The sequence below is a fragment of the Aythya marila genome (genome assembly GCF_965140915.1).
Source record: "Aythya marila genome assembly, chromosome: 5".
Taxonomy (NCBI): domain Eukaryota; kingdom Metazoa; phylum Chordata; class Aves; order Anseriformes; family Anatidae; genus Aythya; species Aythya marila.
In genome coordinates, this window is record NC_139046.1 from 30,274,588 (window position 1) to 30,291,992 (window position 17,405).

The following is a 17,405-nucleotide window of genomic DNA, read 5'->3' on the forward strand; positions in this document are numbered from 1 at the left end:
AGTCAGATTGATTCTGTCAGTAAAACTCTGTTGGTCTGAAATATGAATTGACTTGTAGAGGAAACAACTTAAATGAAACATAGACGGAATAATAATCTCAGAAGGTTAGTATTAAAGCATTCAAGATTTTATTTCAGAAAATAGCATTATTTAATTTTGTTGATATTATGATGCATTACAGCACATCAGAGGAACAGACAAATAGCATACAAAACAAAGAGCTTTAGTAGTTTGCATATATGAAGAGTTTGCAACAGTACCCTCATTATGAAGTACCTACATTATGAAGAGTTAAATGAAGAAAATTTGCTCAAGGTAGTGTATTAAAGCAATGCCTTCTGCATTAGGGAAGGCAATAGTTGTATAAATATGACAGATTAATATTCAAGCTAACATATCATTCCCATATATTCTGCCCTGTTTCTGTCTATGCATAAAGAACAGATGTAGATTTATTGCTTCACTGCTCTTGGTCTAGAAAAAGTGAAAGTAATTTATTAGTAAAGTGAATGGACAGACACCTGTGTCTTCCTGTTTTTTACAGATAAGTCCAGAACCTATCCGGGTGCTGAAAGAGCTGGCAGACGTCATCGCGGAACCTCTCTCAATTATTTTTCAACGATCCTGGGAATTTGGAGAGGTCCCAGTAGACTGGAAGCTGGCAAATGTTGTGCCGATTTTCAAGAAGGGTCAGAAAGAAGACCCTAGCAATTACAGGCCTGTCAGTCTCACGTCAGTGCCTGGTAAAATCATGGAGAAGATGGTTCTCGAACTTATTGAGGCGCACTTGGGGGACAAAGCAGTCATTGGTCCCAGCCAGCATGGGTTTGTGAAGGGTAGGTCCTGCCTAACTAACCTGATTTCCTTTTATGACAAGATCACCCGTATGGTGGACCAAGGGAAACCAGCTGATGTGATTTTTTTGGACTTCAGCAAGGCTTTTGACACAGTTTCCCATAGGATCCTACTGGACAAAATGTCCACCATACAGCTAAATAAAAACATCATACGATGGGTGAGCAATTGGCTAACGGGCAGGGCCCAAAGGGTTATGGTAAATGGGGCTGCGTCAGGCTGGTGAGCGGTCACCAGTGGGGTCCCTCAAGGCTCCATTTTAGGGCCGGTACTTTTCAATATTTTTATAAACGATCTGGATGTAGGAATAGAAGGTATTTTGAGCAAGTTTGCTGATGACACCAAACTTGGAGGAGTTGTGGACTCGAATGAGGGTGGAAAGGCCTTGCAGAGGGATCTGGATAGGTTGGAGAGCTGGGCGATCACCAACCGCATGAAGTTCAATAAGAGCAAGTGCCGGGTCCTGCACCTGGGACGGGGAAACCCTGGCTGCACGTACAGACTGGGCGATGAGACGCTGGAGAGCAGCCTAGAAGAGAGGGATCTGGGGGTCGTGGTAGACAGCAAGTTGAATATGAGCCAGCAGTGTGCCCTGGCAGCCAGGAGGGCCAACTGTATCCTGGGGTGCATCAAGCACAGCATCGCTAGTAGGTCAAGGGAGGTGATTGTCCCGCTCTACTCTGCGCTGGTGCGGCCTCACCTCGAGTACTGTGTGCAGTTCTGGGCACCACAGTATAAAAAGGACATGAAACTGTTGGAGAGTGTCCAGAGGAGGGCTACGAAGATGGTGAAAGGCCTGGAGGGGAAGACGTACGAAGAACAGCTGAGGTCACTGGGCCTGTTCAGCCTGGAGAAGAGGAGGCTGAGGGGAGACCTCATCACAGTCTACAACTTCCTCGTAACGGGGTGTCGAGAGGCAGGAGACCTTTTCTCCATTAACACCAGTGTCAGGACCCGCGGGAACGGGGTTAAGCTGAGGCAGGGGAAATTTAGGCTTGACGTCAGGAGGGGGTTCTTCACAGAGAGGGTGGTTGCACACTGGAACAGGCTCCCCAGGGAAGTGGTCACTGCACCGAGCCTGTCTGAATTTAAGAAGAGATTGGACTGTGCACTTAGTCACATGGTCTGAACTTTTGGGTAGACCTGTGCGGTGTCAAGAGTTGGACTTGATGATCCTTAAGGGTCCCTTCCAACTCAGGATATTCTATGATTCTATGATTCTATCAGGCAGTTCTCTCTCCCCATTTTCTGCCCTTGTGAATCTTGTATTTATTTAGTTAGTTTTAATTATAATTGTTCATTAATTAATTTTCTTCTGAAAAAGGTTTCCAAAAGTGAGTGGAATCCTTCCCACGAAAGCTTCAAAAGTAAGAAAAAGCTATACATTTAGACCCAAAGTTTCTGTTTGGTTTATTTCTGTGAGTCTTTTGGCTGAATTGGGAAATGGTTATGGAGGAAAATGTAATTATTGTTGCTGCACAGTAGAGCTAATATTTTAATCAAACAATATTTGAATAAGGCATTTGGAAAATATTGTTATTCTCATTTTTCAGGTAGAAAGCTGATCCAAAGAAAGACTAAAACACTTGCCCAGGAGGAATTCTGTAGCAGAGTCAATGAGAGATATATCTGGAAAATATTTTTTGTGTGTTTTTCTGCATTACTGTACTCTTTCATATTGTAAATTAAGAATATTTTACTCTGCAACATTGTACTTCAGAGCACCAAGCTGTAACAGTTCTAATTGCAGCCAATAATTATATTCCAATGGACTGGAAGAAGGAAGACATTTCTATGAAACATGGCTTCAGTTAGACGGTTCTGGACCAAATTTTGTTTAATATAAATCAGTATGGGTCTATGATATTCTTTCTAAGCTGAAAGCTGACTACGGGGCAATACTGCAGTGAAGAATACACTTGGAAAGTTGTGTTTTGACAGTGATGTCTGTCTGAGAAGTACTATCTTCTACAAGCATTTCAGACTCCTGACAATATGTTTCCCAGAATATCTGTAGGAATGTAATCAATTTTAATCCATAGGTGATAAAATATACAGTCAATGCTGACATAATAGAATTTTAAAAATAAATAAAATAAAAAAATAAAGACCGAGAAATTTGCGATCAATGGCATGATGCTTTAAAATAAAACAAAATAAAAGACTTCTAATAACATGATGAAAAGTACAAAATCCTCGAAAGTGACTGGTATTACTGACTTGGCAATATTATAATAGGTCAATGTTCATGTCTTACAGATTTTAGAGTGTTCTTTTAAAAATGGCTTCACTGTGACTTCCCTGTCAATTGGTCATGAGGTCATTTTAAGGGTCAGGAAAGGATTGGTTCATCACCAAATGTATGTCTGTATTCTTTAATTGTATGCCTAGATGCACACTAGAGAGAAGCACATTAAAGACAGCATTTATTAACTTAAAGAGTGATCTGTTATGTTAATGGCTTCACTTTTGGCCATGTAAAAGGGGATTATACATTAATAAATCAAAGCAAATGTGTTCTTTTCTTAAAAAGGAAAAAAAAAATGCAGCTAAGGATTCAGTGCCCAGTCTTTATATCTCCTATTAAAAGGATACGCATTCCAGGCTGGCCATAACTGGATAGTATTTCTGGAATAAGAGTCAGCTAACTTTAACATAAACTAAATGAATCTATTATTTGTACAAATTAAGTTTAGAGATGTTTGGCTTGCTGGGATTTTAGAATAACCGTATTAAAAAAAAAAAAAAAAAAAGTAGAATAAGTAAATAATTGTTCAGATGGTGAAGGGCTGACCTGAAAAAGAACCAGAGAGCATGGCTTTCTTCATAAATCACACAGTTAGTTTTGGATTAGGTTTTGGCAGTCAAAAGCTACAGCTGTAGCTAGCAATTCCCTTTCATTAAGGAATGATAAGCTTTTTTCTTCAACCACAAATATTGTTGGTTAACTTAATTTAGCCAAAAAATGTTATAGCCTTGAAAAATAATGTGAAAAAGGACCAAATTCAACAAAAATATTGGTTCAAGTCCTTCACACTGGAATTGACACAGAATTGAATGAATAAAGTTTGTGATCTATTTGCTTGAATATGCACATTTACATCTAGTTTTTGGGATATTCGTAACAAAAGTACGCGAAGAATGGCCATTTTGAAATCTGAGATGCAAATGCATGGTGATTGAAATGTTGTTTTTATGCGGCTAGAAAGGAACAAATTGAAATAATCTAGAACTCAGTACGTCTACTGGATTTTTCTCTATAGTCTCCCATTTATTTTGTTTGCCAGCAAGAAAAGATGACCCAGAATAGCAGATTACCTCCAGATATCTTTAATGCTTCTTAAGACATGTAAAATGTGCAATTTTGGGGGTTTCATTAGCCCCTACCTCAAAACTCTACTCAAACCCATTGCATCCTGAAACAAAACCACAAATCAAAACCCAAAAGCAATGAACACTCTTACTGTCTGTTCCAAACTCCAAGGGATACAAAAATATTTCAATATTGAAATGAGAAGCATTGCTGAGCCAAAGTGTCAAACTTTGTGAGTGTTTAAAACTTGAGTGTGGTTCACTCCCTGACCCTGGGCCCTTGAGTCTAGGCTCCAGACCTAGTACCTTGGAATGCTGACAGCTGCAGCTTGGCATTTCACTTGTTGGGATTAATTAATTAATTAATTATTTTTAATGAAAAATAACCAGCCTAGGATCAATTTAAGGCTAAATTATACATATCCATGCAATCCACAACCAGAATATAGAAATGACTGAAGAACATATATATTCCCAGAAAACACAGTTGAATTTAGAGCTAGTGTTAGCTGGCCAGGATTTGATAATTTTCTCAGAAACATTTTATTTATTTTTAAAGGGTAGATGAGGATTTTATTTAATATTTTTATTTTAAAGGGAGGGGAAGGAAAACAGAGTGTGAATATGATAATACCTGAAAAGTTGTGGTTAGACTAATGAACTTTTACACACTGCCTCTTTCTTTTTCCTGCATATGAAACAGAGAATAAAAACCTTCAGGAACTATTTTAATCACATTGGAACTTGCTGGATGTTTTATTATTGCAAGAAATAAAAATGCTCTGTTTTCTCTCTTCTTTTCTGAGACATCATAGAATCTATTAGACTGTTTCCCTTATATTTTTAATACAGTGTATTTCAGGAGTATGCTTATGTTTAAAAGTCTCCTTTTAAAAGAGATACATCTGTTGGTTATCTCTCGTCTTTAACTAGATTAAGTAATTTAATTTGTCTGATAATTAAACAGTAACAGATCTATCAGCTGCACCATTTCTGAAAGAATGCTTTAGAAGTACTTGCATAGAATTAATGATATTCAAAATAACCCATATAAATGCAGTTAAGTTTTGAATTTTATTTCATTGTTATTATTTGACATTTCCTATTAATGTGCAAAACAAATGTGTAGTCTTGATGTTAGCCTGGCCTATATAACACCCCCGACTGCAGAAGTGGGAAGCTTCTAGTGGTATAGTTCAGCTCTGATCCATTCCTTTGGCACTGATGATTGCAGCTTTAGACAAAATAATAACATACAGGAAGATTGTTAAATTACTATACAGCCATTTTCTTTGAGAAACTTAATTCCTTGTGTGCTAGATGTATTTCCTGCTGATTATGAGTGATTTTCTAATGGAAAGAACCCAGCAGATGTAGTGTCATAACTTGCTGGAAGAGCTGGGTTGCAGGGTAAAACAATAACAAAGACAATTTTTATGACTGACAATGAACTGGATAGTTGCTTCTGAAACTGACTGAAAGCAAATGTTATCACTGTCCTCTGAAAATGAATAATCTGGTTTAGAAATGTGGATATATACATGTGCAAACATGTATATACACCCAATCAGAATGGTTGCTAAGCTTGGATTGTATAAACAAAAATCTTTGACACTTTGATTTTTGTTAATAAGTTCTCAGTCTGTAGTCTCCTTGCATTTTCAGAGCATCAGAACAGTTTAAAATGTGTTGATCACTTGAAAGATTGATGTTTTTCCTCCCAGACAGTGCATGTTTTACAAAGTGTACTTTGTGAAATCTAGTCTTGAGCCCCACTAGCATTTGAAAAAACATTCGTACTGTTTGGGGGGGTGTAGGGGTAGACAACAAACAAATAAATAAATAAACCAAAACTAAAACCAAAACTAATACTTTTGATTAGATGTACTCTGTAAATTATTATTATTATTATCATCATCATCATCATCATCATCATTATTATTTCATAATAGCGTTTCTTCTGCTGAGGTACATTGACACAAAATTTTATTGCAGTTTTGTAAATTTTTGTTTTCTGATCTAAGTTATTTTGCATTACTTGTGGTAAGACTTGGGAGTTCTGGTGGATAAAAAGCTTGACATGAACAGCATCCTGGGCTGCATCAACCCAGCAGGTCATGGGAGGTGAACATCCCCTTCTGCTCTGCCCTTGGGAGGCCCTACTTGGAGTGCGGCCCACTGTGGAGTCCACTGTATCCAGGTCTGGGGCACCCAGCACAAGAATGATGTTGATCTGTTAGAACAGATCCAGAGAAGGGCCACAAAGACAATCAGAGGACTGGAGCACCTCTCTTGCAAATAAAAAGCTGAGAGTTGGGGCTGTTCAGCCTAAAGAAGAGAAGGCTCCAGGGTGACCTTATTGCAGCTTTTCAGTACTTAAAAGAGGCATATAAAGAAGATGGAGAGCAACTTTTTGCTCTCAGATAACGACAGGACAAGGGGGAATGGTTTTAAACTAAAATAAAGGAGATTTACATTAGAGTGGAAGAGTTACACTCACAGGGTGGTGAGGCACTAGAAAGGGTTGCAAAGAGAGGTTGTGGATGCCTCATCTCTGGGGGTATTCAAAAACACATTGGACAAGGCCCTGGGCAACCTGATCCAGTAGGTGGCATCCCTGTTGGTGGCAGGGGGGTTGGAACTAGATGAAAATTAAGGTACCTTCCACCCAGAGCCATTCTATGATTTTACGATTCTTGCCATAATAAAAATATTAAAAATACTCTTGAAAAGGAGGAGGAACTGCCAGGACATAGAATGAGTATAACTTCTAGAAAATGTCTGTGGACAAATTACATACAACAGGAGAAATGCTGCTCTCTCTGTTCTCTCTGCTGTTCACTTTCAAAATTACATATAGTTAAATATAAATTCCAAATTCAGATACTGATAAAAGAACTGACTAAGTAAATAGTGAAGCTTTAGATAAATCAAATCATTGTTTGACATATTATACTACAAACATTTCAATAGACCTCATGCATCTGCAAATTAGGCTTGAATTGATAGAAACAACGTATAAAGCTCAGGAAAGATTTGCAAAAAATGTTTTTTTTTTTTTTTTTTTTTTAAAGAGCTTTTTGAATATTGAAAAACTAGGCTTTAAATAAAATTTTATAATATACCATTTTTGAAATTAGCATATAGTTAATATATTTAACAGAAAGACTAATAATGAACAATATTTTCATGGTTTTCTAATGAAAATATTCTTAAAAAAAAAATAAATATGTTCTGCCAGGAAGAAAGTTTCCGATGAGATAATTTCTATCAGATTAAACAAATGGAAGACTGGAAGACTTAGGGGGGCATCTTCTTAATAATGTGTATAAATATCTGATGGGAGGGTATAAAGAGGATGGAGCCAGGCTCTTCTCAGTGGTTTTTAGTGACAGAACAAGAGGCAATAGGAATACACTGAAATAATGAAAAATTCCATGTTAATATAAGAAGAAAAGCTCTTCCTGTAAGTGTGATCAAGTACTGGACTAGGTTGTCCAGAAAAGCTGTGCAATCTCCATAGTTGTATTCAAAACCCACCTGGACACAGTCCTGAGCATACTGATTTAAACAGGAGGTTGGGGCTGGACACTCTTCTGAGGTCCCTTCTTGCCTCAATGCTCTTCTGATTCTAAAAAATCCCTGAAAACAAAACAAAACAAAACAAAACAACAGAGATTCTCCAAATCTCTCTAAAAAAAAATAAAAAAGTTATAAAGATTATATATGTATGAACTTACTGTTAAAAAACAAACAAACAAACAAACAAAAAACCCACTTATATTAGCTAAAAAAGCACGCTTAGTTTATTTCTTTTCACTATGACATGTGCCATAGGTGATTATATTTGTTTACTTTAGATGTTGCAATACTTGAAGAATTTCATCATACCTATGTTCATGCCCTAGGATGTTTACCATCTCTATCGAAAAGTCATCAAGTAGAAACATGGCTGCCATGACTAACAGCATGAAGAGTTGAGTGCCAGAGCCATGAGGATGCATATTATCAGTGAGCCCTGTGGTGATTTTACTCAGGTGGGCAGCCGAGCTCCACCACAACCGCTCTCTCACTCCCTCTCTCCTCAAAGAGGAAGGGGGAGAAAATACAACACAGAGAACTCAAGGTTTGAGATGAGAAAGGTTTAATTAAAGGGAAAGGGAATGGGGAGGAAAAAAAAGAAACAAAAGAAACAATCAGTCTGCGCGGAAGCACAGAGAGAGGGAAAAAAATTATTCTCTACTTCCCATCAATGAGCGATGCTTGGCCATGTCTTGGGAAGCAGGGCCTCAAAACGCATAGTGGTTGTTCAGGAGGAACAGCCACCTCCCCCACGAGAGCCCCCCTTTTTATTGCTGAGTGTGACATCAGGTGTTATGGAATATCCCTTTGGTTGGTTTAGGTCAGCTGCCCCGGCAATGTCCTCTCCCCATCACTTGCCCACCCCCAGCCTGCTGGCTCTTGGGGGCTCAGAAGGAGTCCTGATGCTGTGCCAGCACTACGCAGCAATAGACGCAACACTGAAGTGATATCAGTGCTGTTCCAGCTACGAGTGCAGAGCACAGCACTGTGTGGGCTGCTGCAGGGAAAAGGTGACTCCAGCTCAGACAGACCCAACACAAGCCCCAAAAGACATTCCTGAAATTCTCAATATTTACTGCCTATATTATTATAAGAATCATCTGGAGTACAGTGAAGTCTTTTACAAGGGAAGCTCTTTATCTTTTTTTCACAAAAGCTTATTTGAATCAGGCTTAACACAACAAAGATACCAAGGCTCTCTAAGCTCCCTTCTGAAGACAGAATCCTTCTGAAGAGTCAGGTCAGGGTAGGAGTTAACTTAGTGGGACTGGACGACCCTAAGTCAACAAAAACTTTCTAGGAATCTACTTCCCCCCCCCCCCCCCCTTTTTTTTTTTTTTTTTTTTTTTTTTTTTTAGTTTATAACTTTCATTCTGGTGGTTATCAAAGATTTTCATTTTAATAAGGTATGTATTTTGGAAGTCACAAACATATAAATTGGAACAGGAAAGCAATCTTTAAACAGCATAATCCCATAGCTGTTCAGTGAACCAGTTTAAATACAGATTTGAAGAGAAACCTTTTTCTTGTTCCTAGAAAACAGATCCTCTTGTTTCATCTATCTTTTAATTTGATCACATTTAGTTCTGCCTTATGGAAAATTCCCAGTATTCTCTAGCTCACTAGAAAAGAGTTTTGCTTTTCATCATCTTGGGATGTTGGTGATAGATTTATCTGTTGCTACAAGTCAGGTTGCTACTGTCAGGCTGGGGCTGATCCACACAGATCTGAACACCCACGCCTACTCTGGTCTCCTTCAATTGCCCTTTCCATAGTGAAGTGTTTCTGCAATGTGAGTCATGTCCTTATAGACGTGATTCATCTATATGTGGTTAGATGAATATACGATCCCTAAAAAGTGTCTGTTTTCTCCTGTTTATGATAAGGAGAGATGCATTGCACATGTCTAAAACCATCCCCATAGACTACTGTGCCACTGACTAAAAATAAGAAATTCAATAGATCTATCAATTGTCAAACCTGGATTTTTCTATTATCAGTTGAGTCTACCATCACATGATGGGCATTTTTTTTTTGTTTGTTTGTTTTGTTTTGTTTTTGTTTTTGTTTTTATACACGTGTGTTAATTATATACTTGCAGTTATCTAACATTTAATTACTATTTCCAATCCTTTGGCTAATGCTGAGTTTATTAAAAGAATGGACACAATTATTAGCATGTCTCTTGAAAAAAGCAGACTTGTTCCACATTTCTTTCTTGTCTATCTAGAAATGAGTTTTAGGATTCTTGCATTGATTTTGGAATGTTTGACAGAAACAGTCTAATATAAAACTTAGTGGAGACTACTCACATATCCTGACATATTTTATATTTCTTTCTCTTCTAGGTTATTTTAACTAATGCATATTTCCATGAGAACTGTTTTGTTTTGTTTTTGTTTTGTTTTCATAAAGTAGACCTCAACCTGCTGCTGCTGTTTCTCACTAGATTTCCCATTCTCAATAAACTATTCCAGTGTCAGAAAGAGTCTGAAATCCAGCACAACCAACAGGTTCGAAATCCTTAAGTTGCCAGAATCTAATAGAAGTGGTTGGGAATTTTCCAGTGAAAATGTTTGAGGATGTATATTAAGGAATATATAGGTTTCTCTCAGTTTCCATCTGCTCCAGAACTTTTATTTTAATTTTAACTCAAAGACCCCTTACCAACATTTTTCCTGTTATCTCTTTGGCCTTCAGCAATGTTCTCTGGTCTTTTTCATTCACAGAAACATATGACTACACAATAAGATAAATATACATCTTGCTTTTGCATTTTAAGTCCTGGAAAATTCCCCAGTCCACATAGTTTATGTCTTTCTCTGGCCTTGTCATGCTGGTCTGTCATTTGAGTAATAGTTTCTGTTGTATCTGTCATTATATAAAAAAGCACATAGATTTTTATTTATTTAGTCAAAAGGAAGGCTGTCATGTTCACAAGCTTCATTTTCTTCTTTCTTTTTTAATAGGATATATTTCTACAATATCATGTAAACTAAAATAAGTTAGGAACATGTGCCGTCTGAACATTTTTACACATTTGTCTTTTATATATATATTCTTTTTATATTCTTTTATATACTCTATTTATGTATTCTTTTTATTTAGATATATTTTATATATAAATATATATACACACATTATATATACGTATATACAAATATATATGTATATATATGTGCATATATATACATATACATATATTATATTATATTATATATACATTATCTATATATCTATATATACATGTATATATTATATTTTATATATTTTTATATATTTTTATATTTTTTCTTTCCCTATCCAAAATGCTTTTTTTTTTTTTTTTTTTTTTTTTTTTTCCAGCTAACACAGAAATCATAGATGCTGACATTTTAACTTAGCCAAATTTTAACTAAACTTTCCTTTTTTTCCTGGGGAATGAAAAAAGGTCTTTCTTTCATAAAGGCTAACATATTATCCTGACTCCAGGTAAATAACTCAAATCTACCAAAACAGCACAACTGCTTTTGCTTTTCCCTTCAGGAAACTTACTGAATATGCATCCTGTACAATTCCTTGATAACAGGCTTACAGACAACATAATATCCTCTGGAAAATTCCTGCTGAACTTCAAAGTACATTGTCCTTTAAATTTGTGAAGCTGCAACTTCCTGAAAAATCTTCTGCCTTCTGCAAAGTCTGTTGTGAAGGGTTTTCAGTGTCTGTGCTTCCTTTACTATAAAGAGCAACCAAACAGGGAAAAATCAGCTTCTTCAATCAAAGATTTTGTTACTGGTATGAAGCTTTATGTTAAAGTGAGAGTAAGGGGAGAGAGGGTAGATTTCACTTTGCAATTCATTCATGTATTAGACTATCCTGAGTTGGAAAGGACCCTCAGGAGGTCAGTATATATTATGAGCCTACCACCAGAAGTAGGTGTAGTTCAAAAAAATAATAAATTAAATAAATAAAAAATAAAATCTAAACATGTACTTGTTTTTAATCAATAGAATCAAACCAACCTACACTAAGGCTTGAATTAATGTAATTAATATTATGTATCAAAGCTATAAGGTTACCCAACAAGCTTTTTTGTTGAGTACTGAGAGCTGAAATTTCATGGCAGAAAATGATACTTTTAATACGAACCTACATATCACCTTGGGAAGAGTACTAATCAGAGCACCTGTTGAAAAAATACCTTCCATTATACAAGGACCATATTTTAATGTGAACTGTGGATGCATGTTTAGCACATGCTGAAATACCAGTCAGAGCTGAGGGTCTGGTTTGGAGTCCAGCTCCTGCCTGTTCCCTTGGTTGAGTTTCATTTCTGCAGAAATCAGGGCACATAGGAAGGGGGAAGTAATACAAGTCTAGGTATTATCCTGATGTGAAAATCAGGATGTCAGATGACTGGGAGCCCACATTTGCACCGACTTGCCCAGTTTGCACATATCCAAAGTGAGATAGTTCTTAAATGCAAAAAGTGAATGTCAACACAAGATATGTGTCACCTTCTTGACCCACAGAGAGAATTAAATAAATAAAGACAAGACATAACAATATAGTATCAGTGACTTTCACTGAGAGAAAGAAATTAAATATTACTGAAGACCTTTTGTCATAATTCAACCACAATACAGAACAGTGTCTCATAATTCCCATTTGGTTCTTTACAGAGGCATGAATATTTTCACTGAAGTGTAGTCATTTTCACCAGTATCTGGGTATTTTGAAATGTGAGTCTTAGGACGTTTCTGACATATATGCTGGTATGAGAACAAACAAATAAATAAATAAATAAATAAAAGTATATTCCTCTAATGTGGAAAGGGAAATGTCATTCATAATCAGGTTATGCCCTTTACAAGCTGCAACATGGGTTCATAGGGACACTGGACTAGATTCTACTATATTTATACCAAATTGATCATAAAGTATTGGTTAAAATGAGAGAGATGAAAACAAAGTGAGTATTCACGCTAAGAGGAATATTAACTTTAGGCATTTGAATTTAGGTTCCTCCAGAAGGCAATTCAAAGATCTTTTGTTAACCTGTTGCAGATGGTAAACTACAGCAGAAGCTACTCTTTCTCCCTCCACTGTAGCACGAACTCAGTGAAAACTAGCCTAATTTAGGCTGTAGTTACATGTTCACTTGAAGTCTGCATAAATCTCCATAGCCATGAAAATGTACAGTTTATGCCACTTCATCCACATATTTCGCACATATGAGATAGCTAGAAAAGAAACCGACCAAAGGAGATAAAAATACAGATTCAAATATTATTTTTTAGCCATTTTGGTTCACAGATTGTATTCAGGGAGCAAGAAGGGAAGAATTGAGAAATACTTGATAAGAAGGAGAGAACGACTCCCATTTCGGACAGCACCAAGATTTTATGTTCTATTACGGTGATTCTGTAACAGGGGCTTCAGTTACCTATAGGCAGCATTTAGCACTGAGACTTGTTAATAATGTACTGGTGGAACTGATTGTGGAATAAACTTTCAAAGGATACAGAACAAATCTAATGTTTCATTACATTTAGGGACCACTGCCAAATCTTTGATAAAAGGCTTCCATCTGAAATATAGCCATATTCATGCTGTAAAACAGCCATGTTCCATGTACCTGAACTATCAAAGCATTTCATGCAGAGAAGCATTTCTGTAACTCAGAAAAATAAGTGCCAAAGGGCATACAAATTGCTGCAGCCTTTGTGATTTAGTTTATGTGAAAGGTTTTCAGATGTTACAGAGCTGGGAAGCAGTTTAAATTCTCAGATACAGTACTTGCTTTATAAGCATTCCTCCTATTTTTGGCAGAGTGACTCTCAAAACGTTCCTCAGTATAAGAAAGTGTCTCACGATCTGTTCTTAATCTTCAGTAGTGTGTCATAGACATCACCAGACCTGCCTCTGTTTTGCTTAGCTTGGGATTTCTGTGGTTGAAAGCAACTTCAGTGCATTTTTTTGGTTACATATTGTTATTAAGCCAGGGATATGGGCCACTAGTCTACTGTGTTTGCAAAGCTGTGGTGGTCCCCAAACTACTATTTTGAATTCAGAAAATAAATATAAGAAAATTGCAAGCCATAATCATACCTTGAATTTGTAGTCTTTCTGCTTATTTCACAAGGAATTATAGCCAATACCCATCCCTACATAGGTAAAGAATGAATGGATAATTTGGGTAAATTTTTCAGGGTGAGAAAAAAAAAACACAATCATAAATAAAAGTCAAAGAAACAAGTTTATGTAGGCTCTGTTGCTGAGTGTTGAATATGGAAAATCATATTTACATGGTATAAGGAAAAATTCATTTTTATGTCCTTTTCATCTGTCCTCCAGTCTTTGAGTTCAACAGAATATTGATCATTAATACATATAGTAGATACTGTGATTATTTACTTATTTTACTTTTTTTTTTTTTTTTTTTTTTAAATGTTTCAAGCAAGGTTTTGGCCTTGTACTCTTTAACAATAATGAACTCATGGTTAAAAATTGCTCTGGTGTTAAACATAAATGAAGAATTTTATATATAACTGATTTTTTTTTTTTTTTATTCTCGGCATTATGCTTTCAGCATTTAGAACCGAATCCACATGCTATTACCTCTTTGCCATTATTCTTTCTTACTCCCATTACAGAAAGTGGTTTTGTTTGTTTGTTTGTTTGTTTGTTTTCTTCCTGAGGGATTAAGTTTTAAAACCAAGTGCTCAAGTTAGCCTATTAATAATAATGCAAATTTTCACTCAGTAATGTAAGAATAAAACAATAACCCCTTTCCCATTTCCTTCAGAGGAAAACTCTTTGTACTATGCATTCTTGAGCTGTTTTGATTCTTAGCATCCAGTGACTTACTATATTCAGTCTCTTTTGCTTCATCTAGTGCCGAATTCCATTTATTCACTTACGGTAACATCTAAACCAAGTTTTAAATTGATGTAGCACTCTAATCTAATGGCTACTTTCAGTATTTCTTTATTCTTTGTTTATACAAACTTAAAAGACACACAGTCTAAATTCACATAAGTGGAAGAAGCATAAAATATCTACATGACAGATAAAGAGAGTATAAAACCAAATAAAACTTTAGAACAATTAAGTGTTCCTGTTGAAATATGCTGTTATTCCTAAAGGAAGTGGAATGTTAAACCACTTTAGAAATCCTTAGAGGTGAATTCACTCAATGCTGTTACAAAGCAAGAGTAAAATACACACACACACATGCACACTATTTTATAGCATCTGTTGTTAATAACCCAAGAATTACCTACAGAGAGGAAGCAGTGAAATAAAACACTATCACCAAGAAACAGTGATTACCACATAATAAAAATATAGGTATGCCTGATCAAACTGTACCCTCTAAATATAACATTGTTTAGAAAATTCAGATAAACAGACCTAAAACACCCTAAAATTGTGTGTTTGAAGCCTTAAACTTTCAAGCTGTCTGTTGCTAGGTAGACAGCATTCTCCACTGCTCTTGAAATCCTTAAGATTGGTTGCTACTCACAGTTCTACTTTTATTCATGTCTCACACTGAAAACCTGTGGGTCACCTGTCTGGACAATTCAAAAGTTTATGTAGGATGGAAAGACAGAATGGCATGATGGAGGGAGGGAGAGAGAGATGAGAGTGAAGAAGGGAGAAAAGAAGAAAGAACAGGATGAAGGGAGAAAGTATGGAGAGGGCAGACAGAAATGAGAGAGAAACTCGAACATCATAATAATCACAGGGCTTTTTGCTAAAAAGACTCCCTGAACAAGCCACATGCTAGGCCATGTCAATATCACCAACTTGCACTTCCTAATAGTGCTTTTGACTGTTTGTTTGTTTTGGTGCATATATTTTTCCTTCTACTTCCTTACTCCAGTTTTGGTAGACCAAAATACAGATTATACATAAATAATCCAAAAGAAGATGACGCAACCCACCAGAATGGTCTGCCACTAGTCTATACGTGTGTGCTGTTAACAAGCAGTTATAAGCAGCATCTCTGTGCTGAAGCACCTGAACTGTGTGCCTATGTTTCTAAGTATAATGAGAAAAAATAACAACTTCATATCACAGGAAAAAAAAAAAAACAAAACCAAAAAACAACATGTTATAGCATGCATTTTCAAATGAAATAATTTGGTCTGCTGAACCTTCTGGAAGTTTTAAGTTTTCATATATTTATATACTTTTCCAAAAGCAGTCTAATCTATCAAGAATAAAATATATTACTGCAACATCTGACCTAATTGCTAATCGGTTATTAAATTGTGAAGGCAGGAAGCCATTTTACCCAGTAATCTTTGGGATGCCAGAATTGGTCTGGCAAGCAACTGATCTACATTATATCTGTGAGAATTAGGCACTTAAAAGTATAGTTTTATATCACTGGCTAACTTCATGAAAATCCCAGCACAAGCAAGAGATTCTACCACTCCACTGAAATGTAGTTAAGTGCATCTCTCCAGCTCTAGATGCACAAGCATCAAGACAGGTGCCTGTATCAGCATCTGTGTCAGGTAGCTAAATACTAGTACTCCGGTTCAACATAAAAAGTTACAAAATTCAGGGAAGGTCTGTGCTGAAGTCCTACCTATGCTTGCTTGAGTTTTACTGGCACTAGCTGTGAGTATGTAATACCACCAGGATACAACAAAAGCCAGACTTCCTGAGTATTTCTTGTTGAAGATGACCCCATAGGACAACATGATTAATAACTGCTCTGTGGTCCAGTGACAGGAAAGCTCATCAAAGATATAGAGGACAGTTTTAATTACTTTCACTTATGAATATTTAATAATGCATATCTATTTATATATCATGGAGCAACTCCAATGGGTACAATGCCAATCCAGAATAACAAAAGAGTTAGAGCATTTTGGAGAACAAAACTGAGACTCCTGTCCATGTTTTGGGTTTATTTAGGCAATAAAGAGACTGAATTTTAATAATTTGCATACCCTTTGAGTTCACAGGCCTTGGAACTGTAAGTTATTCTGTGCACAGAAGATACATCTTATTTTAACCAAAAAGGTTAAAATTTGCTGAAATTTAGTAAGCTAATGTGTTCAGAAAAAATAAAACAGTTGTTTTAGAAAATGAGTAGCTCATTTCATTTTTAAGGTCCATTCCAACCCAAACCGTCCCACGATTCTGTGATTCTATGATCTAATATAGCAGAATCATCTCTTTTCTTGTACTTCCATCATGTTTCTCCAGTGTTGTCTGTAAAAAAATCTTTGTTTAAATACTGGTATTTCCTATCCAAATATACTTTTGAATTTGTGTTTTCCTTGGGGAACAGGAGGAGTCTCCATTTGGAGTTGAATGTTGAAATAAACAAATGCATTACAATGCTTATAAATTGACATTGGATTAAATGGACACTAATTTACACTACACTTAAACACTTTATACTATACTTGCTGAAGGAGGGAAATGAGTTTATGACCCCTGAAACATGTCTAATTTCCTACAATTTATGCTTAACGGATGGAGAATAATGGAGGCTACTCCAAGAGGAGACATTAAAAGAAGCTTTTCCTGTCAAGGTGGATATGCAATTGTTCAGAGCAGGCTCTTCAAAATTAGAATAGATTTTCCCCTAGTGTTTTAAGTCATTTTATCTGCCATTTGACACTGTATTTAACCCTTTTATTAATGAC